Source organism: Equus caballus, chromosome 17 (assembly GCF_041296265.1).
Source record: "Equus caballus isolate H_3958 breed thoroughbred chromosome 17, TB-T2T, whole genome shotgun sequence".
In the NCBI taxonomy this organism is placed as follows: Eukaryota; Metazoa; Chordata; class Mammalia; order Perissodactyla; family Equidae; genus Equus; species Equus caballus.
In genome coordinates, this window is record NC_091700.1 from 81647571 (window position 1) to 81673443 (window position 25873).

The following is a 25873-nucleotide window of genomic DNA, read 5'->3' on the forward strand; positions in this document are numbered from 1 at the left end:
TAGTTTTGCCTTTGACCGCAACAGCCTGAATCAATACTGGTGATGGAGTAAGAAACTGAACCCAGAACTGAGTGCTAGGCCTAGATGATGGGCCTTGATAAGTCAGATCTCAGGAATGCATGAAAAGTCTTGGTATGTGCCCACTCAGATCATTCAAGTTGGCAGGAGCTCATCTGGGCAAGGCAGAATTCCATGGCCAACAAACTAAGCATGTCCAGCAAGGAACTAAGGAGATTCAAGAAGCTGCATGCATTACACTTGCCCTTGCCAGGTATCCTCTAATCCCCACTGCTGAAAGTCAACTCCTTTGGCTAATCACAGGGAAATGTAATTTGCACAAGATTTTTGTGCTAAAATGTTTATTTTTACCAAGGTTCTCTGAGGTTATTTCAACTTCCTCAAAGGAATTAAATATGGTTTGAGGTGAGCTTAGAAAAATGGATAGGAAAAACCGGCAGGAAAAGATGGAATTGAAGGCAAGTTGAAGGAACATCTTTGGCAAAGTGACAAAAGTTTTGAAATGTGGCATGTGTTCAGAGATGCCGGGCATTTGCACGGGAGAGGACTGAGAGATGAGACTAGAAAGGAGGCTCAGAGTTACTTCATGGATAATTTGAATGTAAACTAAACTGTTTGGATTTGAGTGTTTATGCCAGCATTCTCAAGATCTTAAGCATACCCCCATATGTGGATATTTAATCATTATATACATGCGCTCATATGATTACATAACATGTATGTTTATAGTAAAACAAATCCAAAATTTTAAAGGATGATATAAAAATATGTAGAAAAAGGGGCCGACCCGGTGGTGCACAAGTTAAGTTCACAGGTTCTGCTTCAGCGGCCTGGGGTTCACCAGTTCAGATCCCAGGTGCAGACCTACACACCACTTGTCAAGCCATGCTGTGATAGGTATCCTACATATAAAGTAGAGGAAGATTGACACGGATGTTAGCTCAGGGCCAGTCTTCCTCAGCAAAAAGAGGAGGATTGATGGTGGATGTTAGGTCAGGGCTAATCTTCCTCAAAAAAAAAAAAAAATACATAGAAAAAGAAATTCTAAGATTAAGATGGATCATTATACACCCTCCTGGAGTGCACATACTTGAATTCAGAAACCAAAGTTATTATAAGTATTAATAAAGATTATTGAACATAGAAGTAATATAGTGATCCAAATATATTATATATCGTCAGCTTTACCTAAGAGTTAAATTGTCTTCTGCTAGAAAATTTTACAGTTTGATATAACATAATTATATCATTTCAAGAAATTAAAGGAATACAAGGAAAATATAAGACATGGACCAGAAACAGCTATTCTAGGTATACTATATAGCTCTGTGATTTGTTTTATCATCTTACAAACTCATAGGCAGACAATTATGTTTTCACCAGTTCTCTAAACTGGTTTAGAGTAGTGATTTGCAAGCTATCCTTCACATACCTGGGTAGCAGCCTCAGATGCTCTGGTTGGATGGAAGAAGGGTTGGGGAAGATTGATTTGGTGAATCTTTGGGACCCTATTTCATCCATAGCATCTCTGATAATCCAGCTCATACCCTGAGACTTCAGGAGGATTGCATTTGATAAAGTGTACCCCTGCTTTCAAAATAAAAAGTAAAAACCACTTAAGCAGATTATAAGGCCAAGAGGAAGCAGCATTTCTTTACAATTAGATGTAATTCCAAACTTAGCTTTGCTATACCTTCAGATCACCTGTTACCTACGTATAGTGGCCATGTTGCTTCCCAACAGAAATTTACATTTTTCAATTATGTTATTTAAACAAATAACATTAAAACATAACTTAGTCTGCTAATATGGTCCAGCAATAGAGATATACAAATTGACTATCGCATTGCAATGCAAAGCTCTTACTTTTTTCTGTTACACCAAACAAAAAGTAGAACAAGGAAGAGAATAAAATATCTGTTATGGTGTAGTAACTGCATTTCTTCCTTTGAAGGAAGCATATTAATCCAGTTGAGAGAAATGATTACTTAATGGGGTTTTGTACTAGTACCAGGAAATTCCACTTATGTTCTTTGGCAAGAACATTGCATTTGAATCTTGGTTCCTCTTAGAGAAAAGACGTAATTGACAGCTGAGAAAATACTTTTTGATTCTCATGAATATTAACTAATAAGATGCATTCTTCCTACTGAAATATTAAAATTTACAATACTGTGAAGCTGGCTATATAATTGTGATGAAGACGTAAATATTATAGTTAATACAGTGACAATATAATGTGACAGCCATAATAGTTCTTGACTGAATTTTGGTAAAATGTGGATAATAAAGATCAAATAAATATTCAGAAGTTCTTCAAGATAATGCTACTCATTTGCTACCTTATGGATGACTTGGTTGCAACTCATTATTCCCATAGCAACCTTTTTTGTGTTGTTCTTTTTTAACAGAAGATATAAGTTATTATTTTTTATTTGATATTAGTGGTTCAAAACATGGATCTTGAATTTCATAATACCTAAACTTACAAAAATTATTCAAAATCACTAATAGAAAAATAGTTTTGCAAATTTATCTCCCCGTTTTCTCTCCCAGATTTAACATTTTCTGTTAAGCAATGACCAATTAATTCATAAGTTCTTTGTCTAAAGAAATAGAGTGAACAGATGCTTTCCCCTCTCGCTCTCATTGTCAGGGTTACTTCCAAATGATACTGGATAGTTTTAAACATTTCTCCTCAAACCTTATGAATTTAGAGTGTCTGCTTTGCAAACTCCTGAGATTTTTATGTCGAGATATGTTTAATTAAAATAGGTTTTAACAAATAATAGCTGTATGGAACAATGCCTGGGCCACAAAGAGAAATATGTAACACCTTTTATTTTTTAATTGTTTTGGTGGAGAGGACTTTGCTCCCTGCATTAACTAGGAAAGGAAATACCTTTCTCCTTTATACCAACCAAGTTCCTAAGAAAGAGTCTGATAATCTTTACAAAGGATCCTGTAGAAGTGATTTATCCTTATGTTCTATTTATATGAATTCTGTTATGAATATTAATAGAAAATTTGTATCTGCACATTCTTGACTGGTAAAATATTTTTCATGCCATAACAAAATCATGTCTTAAATATATTTGTCTTATGTAAAATTTGATCAAAATATTTATAATTCTTGATCACATTTTATTTGGGATCCAATCACACGAATACAGGACTTCTCAAACTCAGCACAGTTGACATTTGGGACCAGACAGTGTTTTGTTGTGAGGAGTTTACCTGTGCATTCTGGGAGATTTAGCAGCATCACTGGTCTCTGTGGCCTAGATGTCAGTAGCTCGCATGTACACACACACGTACAAACACACACAAAAAATGTGTCCAGATCTTGCTAAATGTCCCCTGGTAAGCAAGTAACCCCTAGCTGAGAACCACTACTCTAATACATATTTTATAAGAAATCGAGCTTTAGGCTACAAATAGTATGTTCCATTTATTTGGACTCTTTTGAACTTTCAAAATTCCATATGTTAGCAACTAAATCTTATTCTTAGCAATAATAGAAAATTAATAAATATACATGATATTTGGTAAAAAAAAAAAAAAGAGTAAGTACTTTACTAATGGAAAACTATTACTTAAATTTAATAAAAATTAGATTTCAAAATATCTAAGAATGTAGTAGGTGTTTATGGGTCCACACTGTGAAGTTATGTATAATTTCAATAAACCAAATTAACATGTAAAAGTTCCTCTAATAGATATACCAGAAAAACTATTCATGCCCACCTACCAGGAAAATAAGATTTTGAAATACTAGCCATAACTTCTTAGTAAGTTACTATGATCTCTGTTACACTATTCTGGAAAAAGTAGGGAAGTAGGCATATAACCAAAACTTAAACATATAAACAAAAATTTAAGAGGAAGCAAAAGACCATGGGGAAAGAAATGTTTTTTTTTCCAGAGAGCTTGGTGGTCCTCACAGTTCCTTTTTAAGGAGGATTTCTTTCTACTTAAGATTGTATGTCAATATGAACAGCAGCTTCTAGAAGGAAGCACAAGTTGGAGTTACTCTCTAGAAAAAAAGATTCTTTCCTTGATGGTCTGATGTTTTTCTGACCCTCGTTAATGTGCCGCCATACTTTGTTTAATGTGCCATCCTGTGTTTAAAGTTTAACAGGTTAAAAAGAAGTTATTACTTTCTTACAAAACTGAAACAGGTTCCCCCTAACTGGGAGAACAATATCATGAACAAATGTGAAAATACGAAGTGACTGGGCTAGATGTAACAACCGTGGCAGAACTCTTCCAGCATCAACAATGGGAACCACAACTATGGCAGTAATTAGGGTTGTACTCTAGAAACATGGCTCAAGTACAAGGACAGAGGTTATAAGAAATCTCTACAGGTAGCACTAAGAGACATCAGCCTGCAAAAGAAAACATCTGACCAGTAGATTTGCTTGGGATTCAATAAGTGATGAAATAAAAGAGGTTTTGGAGTATGACTGACACTGCTTTTAAGCACTTGTGGTTAAAAGATAAGATTGGTTCTTCAATAAAGAATGAATACCTAATGTAACATTGTTCTTGAGTTACTAAGCAAGTAGGGTTCTTCGAAACATCTTTATTACAAGTGGTCTTAAAACACTTCTCTACATGCAATGCAGAATTTGTGTAACTTCCATTCACTGATATAACATTGTTCTCCATGTACCAAGCAAGTAGTATTCTTTTTTTTTTTTAGGTCATTAACATACCATTCTATACAGTCGTGAATTGCTTAACAATATATTCTAAGAAATGCCTCATTTGGGTATTTCATTGTTATGTAAACATCATAGAGTACACTCACACAAACCTCGATGGTATAACCTACTACACACCTAAGCTATATGGTACAAATCTTATCTGACCACCGTGGTATATGCAGTCTGTTGTTGACTGAAACATTGTTATGGAGTGCACGACTGTATACACATGTAGAGAATTATGTCAGAACATTTGCAATGAAAATGTTTCTAAGAACACTACAAAAAATGAATGACTAATGAAAGCTATGCTTAGATACACATAAAAGATTTGACGAGTGTTTTGTAGTGGTTACAGGTGGATGTAGTATATACACTTACACGTAATTAAAAGATAGTTGTACATATGTAGGCCTGCTTTTCCCACAATATCACTTGGCTATTTTCTTGCCAAACCTGACTGCTAAATGACTCACATAAAGTGCAACTACGCCGGGATTTTGGTTATTTTCAATTCTTTGATTTATAAAATAACGCAATGAAGTGATATTCTTAGTTTGGAAATCAAGGCAACATTTATTCAAGCCCAGAAAGCTTATCCTACTACAATGTACCTGTCTAAGCACAGACAGACCTTTTCCCTGTTATCATTTACTGCCCTGACAGATAAAAGTAACTACCATATTTTCAGAGCAAGCTCCATATGTTTATCAATCCATTCACCCAACCATTCATTGAGTCATGCATCCATTCATTTGACAAATAGTTACTGAATGTTGGCTATGTGCCAGACATCATTCCAGGTACTGGAGGTATGTTAGTAAATAAAACCAAGTTTGTACTCTTTTGTGAAACATGTTCTAGGGGGGAGGGGCACAAAAGGGGGATACAAACAATAATTAATAAAGCAAATGATCACAATTTATCCAATGTAATATGTATCATGGTGGTAATACAGGCAATGGATACACTTTGTATGTACTTTTAAGGCTGCAGTATAGGCGCTCCATTGTAATGTGCTTGTTTATGTTTCTGACCACTATGTTCCTCAGGAATTGCATTTGAGTGTTACTAACACAGACCTGCTGTGGTCTCTCTCTTTTTTTACTTATGATAAGTGCCTGGTACTATAAGACTTTATATTGATTTTTATTGAGGTATAATGGACATGTAACATAGTAGTTTCAGTTGTACAACATGATTTGATATTTGTATACATTGCTCAAGTCACACTAAGTTAACATCCGTCACCTTATATAGTTACAAAAATATTTTCTTGTGATGAGAGTTTTAAGATCTACTTTCTTAGTAACTTTAAAATATACAATACGATATTATTACCTATGGTCACCATGCTGTACATTACATTTCCAGGACTTCTATTTTATGACTGAAAGTCTGTACCTTTTGACCCCTCCACCTATTTCACCCCCAACCTTCTGCCTCTGGCAATTATCAATCTGTTCTCTGTACCTATGAGTTTGAAGTTGCTTTTTTTCTTAGATTCTACAAATAAGTGAGATCATCCAGTATCTGTCTTTCTCTGACTCATTTCACTTAGCATAATGGCCTTGATGTCCATCTATGTTGTCAGAAATGGCAAGTTTTCATTCTTTATTATGCCTGAATTATTCCATTGTATATATATGTATACGTAAGTATATGTGTATATATGTATATATAATATGTGGCATTTCTGTATATATACCACAATTTCTTTATCCATTCATCCATCAGTGAACTCTTCGGTTGTTTCCATAACTTGACTATGGTAGAGAATGCTGCAATGAACATGGGGATGCATATATCCTTTTGAGTTAGCGTTTTCTTTTTCTTCAGGTAAATGTCCAGAAGAAGAATTGCTGGATCATATGGTAGTTCTTTTTTTAATTTTTCAGGAAACTTCCATACTGTTTTTCATAGTGGCTGTGCAAATTTACATTCCCACCAACAGTGCACAAGGGTTCCCTTTTCTCCACATCCGCATTTCTTTTTGATGTTCAACGAATCCTTTATGTACAAACGGTGAATGGCACAAATGGAGTTAATTTTTATAAACATGTGCAGCAAATCCCCTAAAACGGTGTGAAGAAAAATGACTCTCTGCCCAAAGGGCCTGCGCATCCTTAAAAGTTCCCTGGAGCCTATTCTTAGCCAAACAGCTGTGGGGACCTCCTAGGAAGGGCAGTAGCACTTTAAGACCAGGAAAAAGCCTTTCCATCTCCCCAGAGAGCAAAGGTGGCTTGAAGGTCACCTGTTGCCCAGGACCCAGGAGTTATTTAACTGTTTCTTCCCCAGATTTGGGTCTTCTTTGTCAAGCTGCTGACTAAGCAGTCTCTCTGTTTCCTGGCAGTGGCCTGCAGGGAGGATGGACAGGAACCTACATCAGTGTGAGGAAGTAAACTAACAAAGTGCTGCTATAGTGTCTTAAATAAATTAAGGGTTTATTTTCTCACGTAAAAGAAGTCTAGTGCTTGTGCAATGTATCCACAAGTCATTAGGCAGTTTTTTTTTTTCTGTTTAGTTATTCTTCAATATGCTTTCATTCTGAAGGTAACAAAGTGGATGCTATAATCTGCCTCCATGTCCTGTGTCGGGGAAGTGGCAGAATTCCCCACACCGCTTTTCCTTAAGGTTCTTATGGCTGGTCAAATAATCAAAGAGGCAGGTTAGCAAGAGAAAATCAAACAAAATTTAATAGCATGTATACATGGGAGAAACCCAGAGGAAACTGAGTAACTCAGCCATCTGGCTGAGTCCACCTAAGTCCCCTCAGCTACAGACAAGGAGGACATAGTGATCTGGGACTCCAAGGGGGAGGAATACAATCTACATAGAGACGGAATGCAACTGTTTGGTAAACAGGACTTTGATAAGAGTGGACTTAGCAAGGATCCTCCCAAGTGTACTAGATACCCAGAGTTATCTATGGTGATGGCCTGTCCTGGAGACAGCCTTTATTTTAAATTTCTTTTAGGCAGTTTGGGGGAAGGTAAAATTTTCTTCCTGAGTCTTTTTTTTCTTTTTTTTTTTTTTAAAGATTTTATTTTTTTTTCTTTTTCTCCCCAACGCCCCCCAGTACATAGTTGTATATTCTTCGTTGTGGGTCCTTCTAGTTGTGGCATGTGGGACGCTGCCTCAGCGTGGTCTGATGAGCAGTGCCATGTCCGCGCCCAGGATTCGAACCAACGAAACACTGGGCCGCCTGCAGCGGAGCGCGCGAACTCAACCACTCGGCCACGGGGCCAGCCCCCTTCCTGAGTCTTTTGAGGCTTCATTGTCTTCAGCTCGAAATAGTCTGCATAGCAGAGTGGCACAGCGTGGGGCGGCCCGCCCTCAGCCCCAGCACCTGCATTCCGTGTAAGAGGAAGAAGGGGAATAGCAAGGGGCAAAAAGATGCCCTCCCTGTCGAGCCAGCTTCTTAAAGACCTTCCCTGGATCCTGATTCTATGACTTCTGCTTACCTCAAATTGGTCATTCCCAGCAACAAACAAGGATGAGAAATACATTATTATATCTGAAAACATCATTGTCCTGAATAAAATCAGGGTTCTCTTACTAAGCAAGCAGGGATAATGAATATTTAAGAAGTTCCCAGGAGTCCTAGCCACAGCATCCTAGACTTCAGACTTCTTTAACACAGCAGGGATTCTTTATGACTTATCTGGTGTCGACGAAAAGAATCCATAACCAATCTATAAATGAAAATTTGGGTCAGTTTATTCTGAGTTTAAATCTGAGGATTATAACCCAGGAGAGTCTTTACACAAAGGAACAGAGCACTCCAAAGAAGTGGGAGTATACAGGGTGGTTATATACCCTCAAAGAGGATGTTTCACATATGATTGAAATGTCCCTTTTACAATAGTCACGAGGCTGCTCTGTGGGCACAGCGATTGATAAAAACAGCGGATAGGTCTGCTGTCTCAGTGAACGCTGCAGGGTGGCAGGTCTGTTGCCTGGAGCTGGGCAGTCACAGATGAGCGCTGCAATCAGTTCCCAGCCTGAAGAAAGATGCTTAATCTTTAAGGAGATGCCAACGTTGGGAGGGGGAGGGAAGTTGCACCTTTATCTCAAAATGTCTAAGCAGATATACAATGCATGCTCAATGGCCACAGTCAGGCCCTTTTGGAAAAACAAAGTCAGGCTGAATTAGGTTTATACCAAATGGCTTCCTCATATACTCCAATATATCCTATTGCTTGCCATTTTTATTTGTCACTGGGCAACAGCGCAATGTATAGCACGTAAGAGATGCTCAGTAACTGCTAGAAGGAGCCCTGAGTAAATGAATAAAGCCATCTGTTACACTGGCAGTGGTTACTCCTCTGCTGTCTGAAATAGGATGGTCCTAAGTTAAATAGCCCAAGTATCATGCAAGGGCCTGTGGCTGTTACTGAGCTCACAAAGGTAGGTAAAGCAAAGTCTTTTACAAGGACTTTAAAATCTATTGTAATCTCGAGACTGATATATACTCAATCTAGCCTAAAATATTGTATCACATGAAAGATATAAGCAAATTGCTCTGGGAGCACTTAAGAGAAAGAGATAGGCCTGCAAGGCCAGATAATTAACTGAAAATGACTTTTATTCTAAGTATCCGACACTTAAGTGTTAAGTTTGTATTGTGTATTATTTCAGTTTTAGAATGCAAAATACAGCTATCTGCACAAGTTGTACATAATTTGAAAGAAATGCAAATGATATCCTTAGAGAGTCTAGTTCATAAGAGCAGACGTATTTTCATATTCGAGGCAAACATTCCAGACAAATTTTGTGAGAGAGCTGTGTTTTCCTTAGGTGTTAATATCTAACAAAAGGTCTACAGAGAAGCAGTACTTATAATGCTAAGATCTATGTAAGTCTTGGGGCTTTATTTTTTCGGTTATGTCTCCAGAAAAAGATAAATCAAATTACCTGAGGACATTCTTCTTTGGTAAACCCACGAGCTCTTGGCCCTCGCCACGATGTAAAAGTTCTCCTCAATGATTAGTGTCTGCTTTTAAGTAAATAAACTTTATATGCATATATATATATATATATATATATATATATATACACATTTTTTTATATATGGGCCACAAGAAGGAAAGACAGACCAGCATATACAGAAACTGAAGAAATTTTTTCCTGACAGTTTCCCTGGAGTGATGGAGTGATCGTGGTTGAGTTTTGTTTCAAGATCATAGATAAATGTCACAAATTTTTTAAAAACTAAGGGGAAACAATGAAAATTCTCATAAGGTAGAAAATACCAGATTTGCAAAAAGAGAAAAGGGGTTACCATTTATAGAATTCCAAGAAGGAATATGCTAAGAGAAACTCAATGGCAAGTCTAAGTACAGGAAGGGAATTATACAAATAATGGATGTTAGTTCTTGACTACAATGTAACATTTGATAAACTGTGGGAAACTCAGCATTTTCCCTAGAAGGATTGCCTGGGTCTCAAGTGCTAAAATTTGAAGTGTGTGTGCTTTCCTCTGTTTGGTCTTAAATTGAGCCCTAGAATCATGCTACATGATTAGAATTTGTCTTCCTCCGCAGAATGAGATCTGATTGACACTTTACGTTTGAACAGTGCATTATGCAGGTCTGTAAAATAAGCATACATGTATGTGTGATGAGGCATGTGTGCGTGAGTGGGCGGATGCCCTGATGGTGCATACAGAGATCTATAAGCAGAAAGAACAACTTCTGCCAGGTTTGATCTTTATTTCCTTGAAAATCAAGCTTCTTAAGTAACCACCCCAGTAGTGGCTAAAGTGAAAGCAAACCTCCCCTCCAATTTACTCAACGTTCATCTGTGTAGCTGTCTTGGAAATTCAGGGAACCTTTAGCGTTGTGAAAATTTTTCAATAAAATGCCCTCTTCCGATTTCCAAAATAATGCTTATCGCTTCATTGTAGAGCTAAATAGAATGTGACCTTCTGAAAGTTTGCTTCACCTCAGTATTGAAAAAATTCCAGAGTTTGTAGTGCTCTATCAGAACCTCCTTTTCCCCAGCATGCTGTGGGTAGTACAGAGAAAAGAAGGATAAATCAGTTATTATTCATTTTAATTATAGTTTGTAACAATGTTAAGTAACTTAAATTTCACTTAACTCAGTGCCTGACTACAATATATATTTAGAAGAGTTTTTGTGAAATGATTAAATATTCACAAAATCTAAAATGTGCTGAAAAATTATACAAGACCTCTTAAGTCTTATGAGACCTAAGAGAAATATTTTCCTAAGAGCTGCATAGAGTCGATGCTATCTATTATGTCCCCAGGTTAATTATTATGCCAGTAAGTTTCATAAAGCAGTGTTTCTATGCCCCCTCAATAGAAGCAGATGATATCATGTCAATTACCTGTACTCAGCAAAGCAGAAACACACAGAGACTAAAGAGCAATCCCAGTGCACAGTTTTCTCATCATCTAATTTGATCTAAGGACAGAATGTGAATTACACAAGTCAGGAATTTCTGAAATTTAGTATGCCTAAGAATAACACGAAGTGATTATGAAAAGTGATAATTCCAAGACTTTGATCACCGTCTCTGATTCGGTGGGTTAGGGCTTCTAAATCTATTTTAAATAAAATTGTTCTTGTTAACACTTGATAAACACTGTATGTAGGAACAAAGTGACTATGTATCCTTATTTCTCAGATGTCAGCTTTTGACAATAGAAGTCTACCAGGGACCTTGAAATCATATTCAACTGCAGTAAGCAAGAGTACAGATATCTCATTTTGCTGATTAAGAGTAAATGTGCACATTTCAAAATTAAGCGGAGCAGAGGCTTGAGTTGGCCATTTTTTAAAACATTTAGAAACTAACAAGGACATTTGGCTGAAGAGGAACTCTACATGGTTTCAAGTTAAGGATTTCATTAGAAAACACATTTGAGCGTCAATTTACAAATGCATGTGTCATAAAGTTACCACTGTTCTATGCTATGAAGTCTGGGAACAATAGATTGGGCCCCTAAAAGTTTAAAAACATGTGATACTAATTGCCTAATATGGCCATAAAAAGAAAAACAGAGATTCAGTAGACTCCACAAAACAAGGGCATCCATATCTGTGTGTATGTCTGTGCATCTACATTAAGTAAATTGGTTGACTCGATGTATCATAATTTGTTTTTTTTCCTGAGGAAGATTCACCCTGAGCTAACATCCATTGCCAATCTTCTTCTTTTTTGCTTGAGGAAAATTAGCCCTGAGGAAGATTAACATCCATGCCAGTCTTCCTCTATTTTATATGTGGGCCGCTGCTGCAGCATGCCTGACAAGTGGCATAGGTCTGCGCCTGGGATCTGAACCCAGACCACTGAAGTGGAGCATGCCAAACGTCCAGCCTCCCTCATAATTTTTATTAAAGGCCAAATAACTTTTGGAGAACTGTGTTAAAATTTTTAATTTAAACAATTGGATCATAAACCACTGTTCCTATAAATATTTAAAGGATGGAATCAATTGTTAGTTGAGACCATTTTTTAAAAAAAGTCAAATCATAAAAATATATACATTTTTCTATATTTGCCAGTTTTGAAAATAGAAAAACATATATATGTGTATATGTACATATATATGTATATACACACATATAAATGTATATATACATATACATATATATATAAATTTATACAACAAGATTATCTGAAATTATCAAATCATGAAAGTACAAGTTTAAAAAAAAACATTTTTGGCCTCTCCAATTTGTGTGGCCTGCTAGGAGATTGTTGCTATTGACCCTCAACCCCCTGGGGATATTAAAGTCTTTATAGGCATCATTTTCTGCCTGGTCTCTAATGATCCCACACAACTTAGCTATTGGTGGTCTCTCAGGGTCAAAGTCTAGGGAAAGATCAATAAAAGCTGCAAACGATCTCATGTTGTTTTGACAGAGTATTCACAAGGTGGGAGAAAATAGAATGTGCATCTCGACTATTGACTTCCATGTCTGGACTCATGGCTCCAAAAGACCAACATAATTTTAATACTTAAAATGAGAAAACCATCAAAGAATCGTTATTAACCTGAATGCTTACAGGCAATTATGAGAGAAATTCTGATGTACTTGCATCTCAACTACCTTTTTCTTTCAATTTCAGGGTTTTTTCCAGCTTCATTGAGATATAAATGTGAAAAAATTGTATATATTTAAGGTGCACAGCATGGTGTTTTGACAGAAGTATACGTTATGTCATTATTACCACAATCAACCTAATTAACATATCCATCACCTCACATAGTTACTATTTTTGTGTGTATGTGGTGAGAACACAAGTTGGAGAAGATGTGAAGAAATAGGAACTCTTGTCTACTGTCAGTGGAAATATAAATTGATACAGTCATTACGGAAAACAGAATGCAAGTTTCTCAAGAAATTAAAAATAGAACTACTAAATGATCCAGCAATCCCACTTCTGGATACATATTCAAAGGAAATGAAAACAGGAGATAGAAGAGATACCTGCACTCCCATGCTCATTCTTCACATCTCCCATTCCAAGATACAGAAACAATCTGTGTCTGTCAGTGGCTGAAAGGAAAAAGAAATTGTGCCGAATATACACAATGGAATATTATTCATCCTTAAATTAGAAAGGAAATCCTACCATTTATGATAATGTGGATGAATTTGGAGGACATTATGCTAGGTGAAATAAGCCAGACACAGAAAATATTAAGTGATATCACTTATATGAAGAATCTAAAAAAGTTGAACTTAGAGCAACAGAGTAGAATGGTAGTTACTGGGGGGAATGGGGAGATGTTGGTCAAAGGCTACAAACTTTCGGCTATAAGACGAATAAGTTCTAGAGAACTAACGTACAGCATGGTAACCATAGTTAATAATTAATGTATACTTGAAATTTGCTGAGAGAATATATCTTGTGTTCTCAACCACCTCTTGATACACTAGGCTATATAGTAATCAATTACTTTTCAAGCTGTGCACCAACGTGATCTGACGCAGGTCCAGTGGGATGCCCTGGTTCCACTCTCAGTTCTTGCAGACGTGCTTATAAAGTGGTACAGTACTGCACGTCTCCGGATGCTTTCTCAAATTCGGTCAAAATCAAATTCTTAATCTTTTCCCCCAAACTCAGTCTTTCTTAGACTTTCTCATTTTGGGTGTAAGCTATCAACAAATGATCATCAGAGTTTGATATCATAAAAGCCAGAGGCCAAATCCAGTCATCAGAAATAAATGGAACTTGAAAGAAACAAGAAACAATGCAAGAACAGATGAAAATTATTTTAATGTTCTTGAAGTAAAAAAATGTTTACATACACAAAAAATGGTATAAAAATAAATGAAATATTGTGGGGAAAAAGTCTTCTTAAATTGAAAATGTACTAGAAGGAAAAGTAATAGAGGGATGTTAAGAATAAGTTGAGGGAATTGCTTAGAAAATTGGACACTGACAATACTCAGAAAATTAAATTAAAAGACAACAATTGGAGGGAAAAATAACAATAATGGAGTTCAATAAAAGGTTTATATTAAGCTAATAAGAATTAGAGAAAACGAGAAATTATAGGAGATAAAATTAGAATATAAATAGAATAAATTTTCTTAGAACTGAAAGATACTATATTCTACACTGAAAGTGCCTACTAGGCCCCAGCAAAACAAATGAAGAAAGACCACACCAAACACCTTTCTGTGAAACTTTACAACAGGAAAATGAACACAGTCTTAAAAGTTTCAAAATAGGGAACAAGAAGTTGCTGTACAAAGAATTGAGAACCAGAAATGCGTCGAATTTTTAGAGTGACAGTGGAAGCTAGAAGACTCTGGGAAGATGCTTTCAAGAGGAAGAAAGATAATTTATCTACCCAACTAAATTATTCATGAAATGTTAGAGTAGATAAGATTTCAGATACACCAATTCACAAGGGTACTTCCCAATTACCCTTTCTCTGGTTACTGCTTGAGCCAAGCTGCACCAAAATGGAGGAACGCACCCAGTGAGAGAGCCTGGGAGATCCAAACCGAGAGTGAGGCAAAGGGACTCTGCAGGATGAAAGCACAGAGCACCTGGTCCATATTAGAACAGGAAGAGAGGAGTATCAGGTAAAAACCAACAGGTTTGATGATGGTATGGGGAAAGATAGCCAAAAGTTCTTCCAGAAATTGGGACAGTTAGTGGACAATTATGTTGAAAGTTAAGTTGATAAACAAGAAAACTCCAAGAAAACAATGTTCCCTACATAAACAATATCTTCTCGGCTATTACAAATATTGTGACATAACCCTTGCAAGAATAAGAGGAACAGAAGTATGTGTATTTACATGTGTTGAGGATGGGGAACAGGAAGTGTTAAAAGCTAAATATTCATGTACTATGGTAAGAAAAATCAATAAATAATAGTAGAAGAGATATAGGGATATTACTTGGGAATGTGGACGTAAATAGAGAAAAGCTTTCCCTAAGAGATGATAGCAGTTTCTCGGGGTATTGGGAATTTGGAGTAAAGAGGCGGTCAGGTAGGAGACTGCCTATGCTTATATTTAATTTTTAAAATTATGTATCCATATTACTTCTTTATAAACATAAATGATTTAAACATTTGCCTAGTAAGAGCTAAGTATTTTAACCAATACTAAATGCTCAAAAAATTTTTTATTAATGCTTTAAAACCTTTAGTGCCACGTGTCCACAAAAAAGTACGGATATTATTGTAGCATTGTTTGTAATGGCAAAAGATTGGAATTAGACTAAATATCCACTCATAGGAGCATGGGGAAATAAAATACAATAATTTCTACACTGGGATAACGTGCTTTTGTCAACACTAATGCAAATGTTGATCTGGAACTCACTCTAAAATTCATCGCTAAGCCAAAAAATTAGAACTACGCCTTTGGGTGGTATCGTTTGTGGGAAAGTGCATGTAGTATGTGTGTGAAGAGGAATATATACAATGTAATATAGTATACTATAATGTATATAATGTATATTTAATGTATGCATCTATGTGCATGTAATATGTATATATAGCTACATATATGTAGATGTGTGTGTTTGTGTAGTATTTTGCACATACAAGAAAAGAAAGAATATCATGTGGTTCACGGTCAGAATATTAGCTGGGTCTTCACCTCGCCTGCGCCACTTCCGTGCTCTCTCACTTAGGAGAGAAGTACGTCTCTGTGCCTCAGTCCTCGCTTCTATACTGTGGGTACACTTATTCTCAGTTGATCATAATTTACTTATTTTGGTTGCCAAAGTATTTCAACTTTAAAAATTTCTCTGACAGCTGCTGAGATATATGAACCAGATAAACCCAACAGACTATTTCAATAAAAGTCTTATTGCTTATGTTTATCAAATATTTTTTTAATGTAACTACCTATCCCAGTAACCTCATTCCAGCGATTCTCTTCTAAGGAATAATTAGATGTATCTCAAAAATGTATGCCACAAATTTTTCGTCACAGTATTATTTATAACAAAAATTAGAAACATTGCATTTCCAGGAATAAGCCATTATTTAAATACATCGGATTAAATCTGCAAAATAGGACATTTTTACAAAAACTACATATAAAAATACTGATAATGTGCTAAAAGTGAAAGCAAAATCTACAAAGAAAAACTATATATATATCTTGTGGGCCAAGTTTATTTAAAGTTTAAGTAGTATCCACTTATGTAAGAATGAACATATTGATCTACGTTATGTGAATGCAGAGACACCACAATGCTAACAGTGGCTGTGTGTGGTTAATGACAGGGCTTGTCCTCCTCCTTCTACTTCTTTTGATCCTCCTTAATCTCCTCTTCCTCCTTTATATTCCTAAATTTGCCATATTGCGTGAAATGTTGGCTGAGGAAGGTATACGCATGGGATAGAGCCACATATTACACCGCAGTCACCTTGACAAAGAAATGGTGCCTTCCTTTCTGCTGTCCTCCTGTGCCACACCTGAACACGTCTCCTTCTTACAAGGTGTAGCTGTATCTGTCATTACCTGGGTGACAGATGGCCTGGTTTTGTGACACCAGCACACAAACTGCCTTGAGCTTTGGTTACAAATACTTAAACATAAACCTTCGTCATTAGCAAAAACAAGCCAGTACTCTGAATGTTTCCTAGTTAAAGAGAGTTAATTATTAGTAGTAAAAGTTTATAATGGAGGCTCTTTTTGTAAATTCTGGAAAAATCATTATACAGGAAATCAAATGTTTGGTCTAGATTCAAGGGCAAGGCAGCCTGAGGCATAGACCTGCGCTTTATAACCATTCTTAATTGTTTTGGGACCAGTCAACTACGATCATAAATATATTAACTTGTTACAAATTATAGTGATGTCTGGCAACTACTTTTGGAAAGGTGATCCATCACTTAGTTTAGGTAATAAATTTATCCCATTTGCTAAAACCTCTTGTTTTATAACCACTAAGCTGAAGTTACTGATAACTTTATATCAATTTGTATCATAAATCACTCTATTAATTTTCCCAACCTTATTGGGTTTAAAAGATCTTTACATAGTTGAAAAATAGTATTCTCTATATATCATCACGTACATAAAGCCTACTTCCCTGGCTCACTGGAGGGAAGAAAAAGCTAAACTAAGTGTTCTCCTCGATGCAGGAGATATATTTGTTCTTGTTTCAAATCATCTAAATTCTAAAGCTCATTGTACACTACCGATCTTGTTTCTATGGTTACCATGGAAAAGAAGAACGCATATTACTACACACAAACCTACTATTTTAAGAATGACCAAAAAGGGTAAGAAACCACACATGCTTTTCCATTATTTCTAACCTAGGCCTTCACGAGATTAGAGGGACAAAGAATAAGAGTGGGAAGTGAAAGTCAAAAAGGGAAAATTAAAAACAAAAACAGAAAAAAATGGCCACAGAAATCTTTGAACACAATATTGAGTTATAACCTCCAAGGACATAAAGCATATTCTGTGTGTTGTGTGTGTGTGTGTATGTGTGTACTTTAAAACTGTGCAAATTGATAGGAAGGAACAAGTTGTAAAGATGATGAGCTTTAAGGATGACCTTCTGTAGTATAAACCTGAAAAAAGAAGTAATTTTGCTTCTTTATTCAACCATTAGGATAAAGCTAAATTCTTGTCGTTATTTCAAAGTTGATGAGCAAAGGGAAAGAAAAGATCATAAAACAGAGAAAACTTGTGAATGCCTCATTAAGCTCAGTAGACAAAAAAAAAAGAGTATACAGTATGTAGTTTCTATCCTAAGGATCATTGTCATGTGTTTGCATTTGGAGAATCAAGATGCAATTACACGACATATTAGGTGTTAAAATGTAAGGGCATGAAAAAGGTACAGTAGAATAGGAGCCAAAAAGAGAGATCCAAGGAGTTAGGTCTTCATGTTGTAGCCACGTGCCACAGATTGTTCAAAAAATATTTGAAATGTGTCATTAAAGTCAGTATTTATACCATCAAATGTTGGAGAGCATGTGTGGAAATAGGAACCCACATTCCCTTCTGGTAGGAGTATGAACCAAAGTAGCCTTTCCAGAGTGCAGGCTGCCATTGCTTAAGGAAACAGAGATGAACCGTTCCCTATGACCCAGTAATCCAGACCTGAGAGAGGATACGAAGGCAGCTCTGTTTATGGTCACAGGGAACTGGGACAATGGCCCATCTCTGGGAAGTGGATAAGTTACACAGAATTCTATGGAATACTCTTCAACAGTTAGATACATAAGAAGATACACATTTTGCCTTATGAACAATTTTTTGAGTACAGCTTAAGACAAGGAAGGATTCTGACACAATATCATTTATGTAAAATAATACACATGTGCACATATCCATGGCATTTGTTAAACTTGTTATGGAAGGAACCTGAGTGAGAAGGGAGATGAGGACTGAGGAAAGGAGAGAGAATAGGGAGGCCTTAAATGTATTAATGATGACAAAGGAGACTAATTCTGTCAACTCTCTAGCTTTCCACACTGAAGTAAAAAAAAAGGATAATAATAATAGATATACCATATGTGTTCCTAAATTTCTGAAACTGAATTGTTGTAAGGAAGCCTTCCAATATCACCAAGTAGCTCTCAGTGTCTTAGTGACAAGGACTGACTCGGGCTTTCAAGAGTCCCTACTAATTAAGAAACCTGCCTGTTAGATCTTTGCAGTTTTCTTAGTAAATGTTTACTAGATGTTTAATGTATTTATTACATCTTTTTATAAGCTATATCCATTTATTCTACAATTCCTGTGTTTATTTCTAAAAGTAAATGTGCAAAGATTAGTAACCATAAGATTTAAAGACCGTGAATACCCTCAACCTGGCTTGAGAACATGTGGAAAGGTCCTGTATGCTAAGACCCACTGTACAATAATTAAATTTCAATATCTCTATCTATTTACTGAAAAGCTCCCTTTATTTCCTAAGTAAAGAAATAATCTACCTAGAACGAAATCATATTCTAATCTGGAACATTTTTACTTGAGTGCCCACCAAACAATGTTAAGATATGAAGGAGATTTGACAATTTATTTACATCAGCCCTGTAGGAAATGCGTTTCTTTATTAGTACTGCTTTGAATTTCACCAGGACCAAAGAAAAATTGGCATATATGAAAATATGAAGGCCAGGTAGGTACTTAAGCAACAACAAAGTACAACTCCTGCCTTCTAGGGTCTTATGCCTAATGTGGAAGACCAGCTAAAGAGCAAGTATTTTCAATGGGGTGTTTTGTATCGTGAGGAAGACATAATGCAGGATGCCATGTCAAAGTTCACCGTCTCACGTTGTCCTGCCTTTCTTTGAGAGAAAGAGATGCTACGTTGAGACCTGAGGAACAACTTTAATATATCCAAGGAATAGGAGAGACAAATGTATTCCTAGAAAAGGGAAAAGAATCAGTAAATATAGCTAGACAAGACAGAACACAGTTCATTCTGTGAACTGCAAGTACTTCAGCATGGCAGAAACATAATACGCAAGATGGTAAGTTGCACAAAATGAAAAAGAAGTCAGCAGGTGCTAAAGGGTTTTAGATCACTAAGTAATAGGGGCTTCACACTGGAGGCAACAAGAAGTCATTTAAGCATGACACCAGTATGATCAAATTGTGCATCAGAAAAATCAATCTTCTATACGGAAAACTAATGGGAAAGACGTTTGTTAAAAGATATGGAGATCTGTGAAAACAGGCATGCATATCCTGAATGAAACAAAAACACAAACATGAAAAGGCAAAACTATGGAGACAGTTGAAAGATTATTGGTTGCCAGGGGTTAAGGGGGAGAGAAGGATGAATAGAGCACAGAGGATTTTTAGGGAAATGTAACTATTCTGTATGTTACTACACTGGTGGATACATGTCATTATACATTTGTCAAAACTTATTGAATGTAAAACACCAAGCGTGAACCCTAGCAGAAACTATAGACTTTGGGCGATAAAGATATGCTAATGTAGGTTCATTGATTTTAACAAATGTCCCACTGTGGTGCAGAATGTCAATAGAAGGGAAAGTTGCAGGTGTCTGGGAACAAGGGTTATACAAAAACTCTCTGTACTTTCATTCAATTTTGCTTTGAACTTAAAATTGCTCTAATTTTTTGAATTAAAAAACAACATAGATGCAGTAGATATGTAGAGAAGTGGACAAATTTGAGAGCTAGTAAGAATGAGGAATCTACAGGAATTGCTGGGTGATTCGATACAGAAGAACATTGGAGAACAAGTGAAAGTATCACCCAAGTTTCCCACTTAAGGGACTGAAGTAAATGTGCTTCACATTCATGTGTAAACAGAATAGAGGAGGAGAACCAAGCCTGGGGAAGAGGTGTGTAAATATTGAAGGAGGAGAAATATCTCTGTGGAAGAAAGAGAATAATTTCCTACTTAGATGATCACTTCTAATAAGTCATCCTTATTAGTAGAATCCTTGTAATAGAACAGGTAAGAGTAAGGCGAGATGGAAGGAAAGGTTTGTAGTGAGAAGAACTAAGAATTATCCTACTTTTCATCAGAGGAGATTAAAATAAGGTGAAAGTCCAGTGCATCCTTGTGACAACAAAAAGATGGCCCTTAAAAACTGCTAGCCTGTGTGTGCATGCCATGTGCGTCCTGAACTGAATTTTGGGGATCTATAAATTATAAAAATATAAATTCTTATTTATATTTTATTTATTTTTATAAATAAATAAAATGTATACATAAAAATTATATTTAAAATTTACATATAAATTTTATATAAAATTATATAAATATAAAAACTTTATGTAAAATAAAATTTATAAATTAAAAAATGTTTATTTATATTTATATATAAAAAGCTATTCAGAGCCTGTAAGTTCCATAAAGTCTTTTCTTGATACAGAATTAGGCTATGTTGCGATTGACCAAAAAATATGCATTTGGAAAGATGTGTTTTCAGAAAAACTCATTCAGTAAAAGGACTGGCTTGTTCAGAACTCTTACCACTGAGAAGAATGAATTAGAATTCAGTGATCCATTTTCAGATGTGCTCTTGGTTGAAAACGGACATCCTTCTAGAAGCTTGAAAAAAGAATTGAGAAGGTGACCTTTGAAATCATAAACCCAGGAATCCCCCAAGAAATGAAATCGTCATCTATGGAAGGTGTGGAATCTTTGCTAAGGAGATAGTTAGGCTTGGCCAAAAATAATTATTATTGAAGTCCTGTGCATGGTGAGGAAGGTAAACGAAGTGGGGCAGAGCCAGGTTAAGAGTGGAGAAGGTTCCAGGAGAACACACGACTTATGAAGGACTAAATCTTCACTTCCATTATTCACAAAAAGAGAAAACATAAGTTCACTAAAACTGCAAATATTCTTCATAATAGGTGGATAATTTTGAAATTACTTGATTGTATTAGGGTTCGTCAGAGAAACAGAATCAATCTCACGTGTATTTGTATAGAGAGAGAGAGAGAGAGAGAGAGATTTATTTTAAGGAATTGGCTCATGCATTTAGAGTCTGGCTAGTCGAAAATCTGCAGGGCAAGGTGGCAGCCTGGAAACTCAAGGAAGAGCCAATGTTTTAGTTCAAATCCAAAAGCCGTCTGCTGGCAGAATTCCCTCTTCTTCCAGGGAGGTCAGTCTTTTTCTGTTAATGCCTTCAACTGATTGGATGAGGCCCACCCACATCATAGAGAGTAAACTACTTTATTCAAAATCTACTAATTTCACTGTTAATCTCATCTAAAAATACTTCCACAAAAACACCTGGAGTAATGTTTAACCAAATATCTGGGTACCATAGTCTAGCCAAATTGACATAAAATTAACCATTACATTGAGTTTTTTTCAAAATTTGTGAATCTAGTTCTCAGTATAATAAATTGGTCTCTGGTGGTGGGTACAAGAAACAGGTGGCCAAGAAAGGATGGATATGCTCTGCCCCATTTTCTTCTATACTCACACTGAAACATGGAGTAAGTTTGTCTAATATACAGCATGGATTCAGCACAAGACAAGGTGACAGAGCAAGAAAACGCAGACTGCCCACATGCCAGAGGTTATGAAAACAAGTTTTCTGATTTCCCTGTGAGTTTGAAATAGGAGAAGTCTCTCATTGCCCAGTTGAGAAGTAAGAAGGGACCTCACACACCTAAAAGTACTTCGGATATCTAAGTTTCAGACAAACCCTCTCTCTTTCTTCAGGATATCAATAAGGTCTATATAAGTAGTGTCAAATCTATGAGGGATAGCAATGAAATATCAAAGGTATTTGTACATCCATGGTAGCCCAGTGGTGCAACTTCTAAGAAAAGTTCCATCTCTGCTAATATAATCAATACTCTGGTCTCTAAGAAGCTTGGAAGTTGGCCTTTGGACTTATAAACGTAGCATTCTGTAATGGCTTAAGATGGTTTCCTGCAGTTGGTTCTAGCACCATCCAAACATGCAGATGTATGACAGCAATCCTAAAGAGGGTTTTTTTTTTTTCTTTTGAGGAAGATTGCCCTGAGTTAACATCTGTGCCCATCTTCCTCTACTTTATATGTGGGATGCTTGCCAAGTGGTGCCATGTCCACACCCAGGATCTGAACTGGCAAACCCCGGGCCACCAAAGTGGAACATGCGAACTTAACTGCTGCGCCACCAGGCAGCCCCCTAGAGAGGGAATTTTTATGTTGAGGTAGTCAGTCACAGAAAACATGGCTCACCAGGTTTTTGAATAGCTCAGGTATTTTACAGTCCAACAATCACTTCTCAGTCAGACCTTACATCTTAAGGTGTGTCACAGTAATAGTCCTACTGTCTTCAAATGAGATTGAAGACTTTCTGAAATCTCTTTTTTGTGAATCTGTCTCTTTTTCCCTAGCCTACATGGGATAATAAGCTATGAAACCTGAGCTAGTAGAAATCCCTTACAGTCAGCGATTTGAGCCATAATAATCTTAGCACAGAACAAATTCTCTGTTCCTATATTTCCTAGGCCACGGCAGGTGAGGTTGCAAAGCGAAAAACCCTTTCCAAAGATCATGGGCCTGTTGCTCTAAAAACAAGTCTACCTTCCTCACAGACAGGAAATGCCCAGCAGGAAGTCAGTTGCACAATCACAGTCCTCATATACAGTGGACCTCCTGCCTCTTGTCCCTAGGGGTTTCTCAGGGTCACCTGTGGGTCAGCTTTCAGGAGGAATGGCTAATCATAATCTGAAGTGAAGTTCACCATTTGGGTAAGAAACAAAATTAGTAAATGACCAGTAGCAGCAGCAGGTTCATGTGCTTCCCCTCCCTGATTTCCATGCATGGGGCCTGTTGTGCCCTAGACTCACTCAGCAGCTACTGCCATCATTCGTGACCTGCCACTCCAGTTGGAGCCAGATATTTTGATTTGGTGGAACAGGACAATTTTGGGTAGACAGAATACCCAAAGGCTTAGAAATGGACTTGAGAAGGGGAGAAGATCTTGACCCCAAATCTTGAAAATGCATAAACGGCCTGCTAGATGTGTGTCTCCTTGGCAAGATTCCATCAATTTCCTGCGAATGCTGTAAATATTTAGTGTTGTAAGGTACATAGGTAAATTCTGACAACACTGCTCTTCCGTAGCTAACGTAACTCATTCAAGGGTAGTAGTCGAGGATATGGAAACACTTCTGGAGACAGGATTTGAGGCCCCCCAAGTTTGGAATAATAAACAATGAAATTGTTTCTTGGCCTGGCTTTCTGGGTACCAAGAAGGATAAAGTAGCCATTTAGGGCTGGATATATAGGACATCAAGCTTCTAATCATAAAATGCTGACTTACCAGTTAAAATAAGGTTAACGTTTCTCAGACATGGAATTCCTACAACAACCATACCCAGATTCTTAAATAATTTTATTAATATCACCTATGAGCCATGTATAACTCACTGAATTTATAACACCATATGGCTAAGAACAAGGTCTGGGAACATAACGCATTGTCAAATGTAGACGCTTCATTTACTAAAACTTAATTCTGCTGAGCTGAGAAAATATTTAAGGGGCAATATCTATGTCCCCAAACAACTACTGAATGACAGGTAAGTTTGTGCAGACAGAAAGCAGTATACAAAAGAAAAATCCTAGAGACACAAGCAAGGGGCCTACAGTGGATGTGGCGTGACTGTAGGATGCCAGGGGAAAAAAATGAACATGTGATCAGCTTGAAGTAATTGCAGTAAGAGGAATGACTCATTTTGAGCAAGGACAGTCTTTGAAAGCAAAAGTCATAAACAGACTTGGCAATGATTATTAACTTCCATTTGTATGCTGCACAGTACATTCTAAAACACTTCCACATGTTTTATCTCAGTCAAGTTGGAAAACAATCCTGAAAGTTAGAAACAGCAGGTATTGTTCTGCTTGTTTTATATGCAAGGGAAGGAATACAGAGAGGTTAACTGAGCTGGCTAAGGTCGCATTCCCAGTTAGAAAACCAGCAAAGAATAGAACCTAGGTTTCCAGAATCTCAGTGTAATGTACTTTAACCACCCCTGGCTGCACACAGCAGTTTTGCTGAACGAAGAAATTCTTCACTCATGTACGGCTTAGAGAACATTGGTGTTTTTAGCCAGTCTTGCCCTATTAATAACAAGGATGTCAGCTTCATCCTTCTCCAGCCATGAAATCACAGGACCCCAGAGGTCATCTGGTTCATCCCCCGTCAGTTGTGCCACAGCATTCGTCAGTCCAAGATCACATTAACCTTTTCAGCAGCCCCATCAAAATGTTTATTCCTAGTGATCTTAAAGCCAAACGTATACTTGAGAAATGTATGATGCATAGAAGAACTTAGTTTTACCTAGAAAAATAGAATCTTTCCTAAAGAACATATTCGAACTGCTTTGCTTCAGGAGTGGTTAAGAAGAATATGAGGTGTTTACAATGTGTGTTATGATCTTGGACTGGAGGTGTTTAAAGATCACCTTAAAACTAAAAAATAGTTCACGTTTATTTTCCACACTAACATAATTTTCTATTTTCCAAATATCTAAATCAAATACCACAGCCATCAGTGCTAGAAAAGGAAGGAGGAAAACAGCTGCCCTTGGGCGTCTAATCACAGCCTGTCGATACCTGCTGCGGATCAGCAGTGGGCTCCACTTTTCATTGTCAAACAGTTGATTTTCCCAGGCAACGTGGGTGAAGTGGAGAAGAAAATTTCTTGTGTTTGCATCCAGGGCAACTCCCCCTGCTTGGAATGACTGAACCCCAAATCAAAATAATTTCACTCCACATCCTAATTATATCAGTTCCCAACATCTCCAGCATCAAAAATATCCCCTTTCTTTTTCCAGCTGAGCGTCTCAAGCACAAGAAAATATCGTCTAAAGGGGGCGTGGAAGGAAGCATGATCTGAAGCAAGAGAGGTGTTTTGCATAAGACAAAGCTGCTCTTTAGTTTGCATTTAAATATATTTCAGCTTTTGAAGATCTACCTTTCTCTCCCTACGATGGTATTATCATTGATTGTGCAGCTTGTATGAATAAATGAGGCTTAAAAGACATCTACATGACTTAAAGTCCTTTCGCCAGTAAGAATACTTGTAATTTGTCCTCCAGTTGGAGACTTGAAATCCTGCTAGCAAAGCCTAAAGTGTTTAATGTCTGCCTCTTTCCTCATTGGCTGGCTAATGTTTTTGATCTAGTCAATTCTGCCTATTTCTGATTAATGGGTGCTAGAACA

At 36.8% G+C, this 25873-nt stretch overlaps 1 long non-coding RNA gene across 2 annotated transcripts in view; it reads right to left on the reverse strand.

Moving 5' to 3' along the window:
• Window positions 1-25873, reverse strand: part of LOC138918552 (uncharacterized) — a 113026-nt gene that overhangs the window by 74111 nt on the left and 13042 nt on the right. For both annotated transcript variants that reach the window (XR_011428045.1, XR_011428044.1), the window contains one exon: window positions 13197-13265. This is a non-coding gene — a long non-coding RNA (uncharacterized lncRNA). The remainder of the gene's footprint in view (window positions 1-13196; window positions 13266-25873) is intronic.